Here is a 4,732-nt window from a genome sequence, read left to right as displayed (position 1 = left end):
TATGTCCAAAATTGTGTGTGTGTGAGTTATAGGTATATAATATTCTTTTTATAAGTAATACACTTATTACTAATGTGACAAAGATCCAGATGATTTGTTCTGATCAAATGTCCATAGAGAAACATTCAAGAACAATAATAAAAAGCTATGATTTTTTGATTCTTCATCAGGATCCAGGGAGTGCTCTAGGCACTTTACATGTAAAAACACACACACGAAAACTTCAGAGATAGATACGATGGGTTTCCCCATTCACAAATTATGAAACTGAGGCACAAAGAGGTTTATGAATTTGCTCAGGGTCACCGGGATATTAATTGGTGAAGGGGAAGTTCCTACACAGACAGTCTTGCTCTGTAGTGCACATTAGTCATCACTGTGCTGTGCTCTCTCCTCAAGGAAGCCCTGGGCTGTACAAAGGTGCACACTGAGTGAGAAACCTTACCCAATATTTGGCCACAGTAATGATCCAATTCCAACACTGGCTAGCATTTTTAAAGTAACGTCAATGAGCTTGGAGATTGTTATTTAATTAAAAATATACAAATAGAAGTACCCAGCAGAATAAAATAAGTTGGGGTTTCACTGATAGTATGAAAGACAGTAGGTCGAAGAAGGATTCTAAGATCATCTATTTAATCCTTTATTTTCCAGTGAGTGAATTGAGACAGACTTGTGACTAAATTTAGAAAATCACTAAAGCTCATGCTTTCTTACACTGAGTTTGGTCTTTTCCTTTGAGTATGTTCCTTTTTGGAATCTTGACATTGAAGTTCTTAATTGTGTCCACTATCAGTGCCTAAGAAGCATTATATATAAAACCCTGTTCCATTGTCCTCTACTTGTCTTTACAGTTTCTATTTTCTCCCCCATTACTGCCCAGCTTACCCCCAATTGGTTTGAAAATACTGGCTGTTAATGTTCTAGTTGGTAACCGTTATGTGGCAGTTAAATTCAGTTAAAAATGTTTGCTTAAAATATACATCATATTGTAAGGGCACTCACCACAAATACTACCAAATCAAAGTACTGACTGTATGTCACTAGAGTATAGAAGTGTGTTGAGTTGTGGGACAAGCAAAGAGGAAATGGAAAGCATTGTGGATCCTTAAGACTATGTCCAAATAATTGCTACAGGGAATAATGTTAAAAAAATTTTATAGTAATCTGATTCATTTCGAAGTCCAGGCTCTTCAAATTTAGTGAGAGATTCATAAAGACTGAACAACCTTTGAGGCAGGGAGATCCAAACTTCTAATAGTGGAATATCATAATATTTAGTGAGATATTCCCGAAGAGGGGTTATTTTTGGTGCTATATAGATCATATTGTAAAGGGACTCACAATAAAGATTACCAACTCTAAGTACTGATTCTATGTCAATTTAATTATCTTCACCACCAGAGAATAAGTTTCTTGAGAGCAGACATCCTTCCCCTCTTTGTCATGCAGACCTCTATATCAAGTACTGTCATGTTTTAAAAAAGAAATACTAAAAGAATGAAAGACTCTTGGGCCTCTGACTTATTTATAGAAGATCCACTAAGATTTAGAGATAGAGTTTGTCTATTGTAGGCCCAATCCAGTCATCTGAGAAGAACTAGAATTGTTAAGGGTAGGCATATTTGAATCTTTGGAAGAGAATCTCAGTAGACATTTGTCAATGTTTCTTATGTATAAGCCACTGTAGAAGATAAATGGTGCAGAAGCGCTCCATGACCTAATGGACATACTCATAATTGTCTTCATGATTTCATTACACGTTGGTTCTCTTGAGCTCCCATCTCTGAAACAGGTCTTGCAGAAGAATAAATGGGACACAGTAACAATGTAACAGAATTTGTCCTCCTGGGACTCACTCAGGATCCTGGGGGCCAAAAAGCATTACTTGTCATGTTTTTGCTCATCTACATTGTGACAATGGTGAGAAATGTGCTCATTGTCATGATCATTATTGTTAGTCCCTCCCTGGACTCCCCATGTACTTCTTCCTTGCCTGTCTGTCACTCGTGGATGCTGTTTATTCCACCGCCATTTATTCCAAAATGATTGTAGACTTTCTCTATGATAAAAAGACTATTTCCTTCCCAGCTTGCATGGGCCAGCTCTTCATAGGACACTTATTTGGTGGTACTGAGGTCTTTCTTCTGGTGGCAATGGCCTATGACCGCTATGTGGCCATCTGTAAGCCACTGCATTAGTTGACCATCATGAATTGACAGGTTTGAATTCTGTTGCTGGTGGTGGCCTGCGTTGGAGGATTTTTGCACTCTGTAGTTCAACTTCTTTTTGTGTACAGCCTCCCCTTCTGTAGCCCTAATGTCACTGATCACTTCAGCTGTGACATGTACCCATTATTGGAACTTGCTTGCACTGACACCTGTTTTATAGGCCTCACTGTTGTTACCAATGGTGGAGCCATCTGTATGGTAATTTTTATCCTTCTACTAATCTCCTATGTGGTCATACTAAGCTCCCTGAAGACTCACAGTAAGGAAGGGATGCGCAAAGCCCTGTCTACCTGCAGCTCCCACATCACAGTGGTTGTCCTCTTTTTTGTCCCCTGTGTTTTCTTGTATGTTAGACCTGTTTCCAACTTTCCCATTGACAAATCCATGACTGTGCTGTATACAGTTATCACTCCCATGTTGAATCCTCTGTTATACACCTTGAGAAATTCTGAAATGAAAAATGCTATGGAAAAAATCTTAAGTAAAAGGTTAACTACAGGTAGAGTAAAAATGTGTACCCACACTGAAAATATCATTGCTAATTCTAAAGCAAGAAATAGGCAATAAATGATCACAATGAATGATTAAGTCAATTCAATGGATTCTCTACGAATACTTCACTTTATTAATGTAAAGGCATCCAAAATGTAGAATAAATTACTCTTTGAGGTTAGAATTAAACTAATAGAGTTATTCTGGAGGCTAGATAAAGGGCATATATATTTTTAATGTTATAAATAAAAATAGGAGGCTGAGCCAAGATGGCAGAATAGACAGGCACTTCCAGCGAGCCCTTTTTACAACAAAGACCAGAAAAAGAAAGTGAAACAAGTATATTTGTGACAAGCTGGGAGCCCTGAGCTTCAAAGACAAGCTTAGAAAATGAACTGCCTATTAAATAAGGTCTTCACCTACCCACATCAGGGACCTAAGGACTCGTAGCTCCACTCAGGTCACGCAGCCACCTGTGACAGGGGTCCAAGGATAACTGGTACCTCCCAGTCCTTACAACCAAAAACTTTGGGTGCCCACATTCCATCTTCAGAGCCCACCCACTGCACGCTCTAGGGAATAGGGATGCACTTTCCTCAGAGGCACTCGTGGGTTGGTTCTCAGCCCCCTACCTTGTTCAGAGTGTGACCCCCTCCTGCAATCAGATTCTGGTACATACACTAATCATCCTGCCCCTCTAAGGCTGTAGGACAGAGCCTGTACCACATACTTGATGATCAGCTACCTGGAAACCTGAGCTGAATTCATACAAGAAAAGCGAATACGTTCCTAGACTGATACACCTCATAACAGCTCTAGCCATCTGGGGACAGGACATCAGAACTCCAAAGGCAAAAATAATCAAGCTAGCTCACTCAAGTAACCCATTTGGGTATATCAAAACAAAACAAAGCAAGAACCTACGATGCAGTAAGCAAGCATAAACTAATACAATAACTTATAGATGGCTCAGAGACAGCAGTCAATATCAAGTCACATAAAGAAACAGACCATGATCACCTCAACAAGCTCTCAAAGCAAAGAATCCAGAGATCTTCTAGATGAAAGTGTATTCCTGGAATTACCAGAGACAGAAAACAAAACATTAATATACAGAACCCTTCAAGACATCAGTAAGGAATTGAGGCAATATGCAGAGCAAGCCAAGGAACACACAGATAATGCAATTGAAGAAATAAGAGGGATTATTCAGGAACATAATGAAAAATTTAATAAACTGGAAAAACCCATAGACAGACACCAATCAGAAATTCAGAAGATTAACAATAAAATTACAGAATTAGACAACTCAACAGAAAGTCAGAGGAGCAGAACTGAGCAAGTAGAAGCCAGGATTTCTGAACTCGAAGATAAATAAATTGGCGTTAATATATTTGAAGAAAAATTAGATAAAAGAACTAAAAAAATGAAGGAACCTTAAGAATCATGTGGGACTCTATCAAGAGAAATAACCTACAAGTGATTGGAGTACCAGAACAGGGGAGGCATAACAGAAAATACAGAGGGAATTGTTGAAGATTTGTTGGCCGAAAACCTCCCTTATATCGTGAAAGATGAGACGATATTTATCCAAGATGCTCATTGAAGTCCACATAAAGTAGATCTTAAGAGAATGTCACCAAGACATATTATAATCAAACCTGCCAAAACCAAAGATAAAGAGAGAATTATAAGAGCATCTAGGGATAGACAAAAAGTCACCTTTCAAAGAAGAGCCAATAAGAATAAGCTTGGAGGCGGTGTCAAGATGGCGGAATAGACAGACGCTTCTGTCGAGCTCTCTTTACAACAAAGACCCGAAAAAAAACAAGTGAAACAAGTATATTTGTGACAAGCTGGGAGCCCTGAGCATCAAAGGCAAGCTTAGACAACGAACTCAGGAGCAGGGGAAGGAAGTGACTGTTCAGAAGTGGAGAGGAGTTACCAGACCTAAATCGCGGTGAGCCTTCAGGCACCATTCCCAGAGCTGCCGTGGCGTTGGAGGCAGG

The 4,732-nt window shown here is 39.2% G+C and overlaps 1 pseudogene; it reads left to right on the top strand.

Moving 5' to 3' along the window:
- The first annotated feature begins 1,133 nt into the window (after positions 1 to 1,133).
- LOC100657030 (olfactory receptor 4A5-like) lies at positions 1,134 to 2,798 on the top strand (annotated as a pseudogene).
- The last annotated feature ends 1,934 nt before the right edge of the window (positions 2,799 to 4,732 follow it).

The sequence above is a fragment of the Loxodonta africana genome, chromosome 7 (genome assembly GCF_030014295.1).
Source record: "Loxodonta africana isolate mLoxAfr1 chromosome 7, mLoxAfr1.hap2, whole genome shotgun sequence".
NCBI lineage: Eukaryota > Metazoa > Chordata > Mammalia > Proboscidea > Elephantidae > Loxodonta > Loxodonta africana.
Note: the sequence above shows the minus strand (reverse complement) of the source record. Positions and strands in the feature narration are given on the sequence as shown.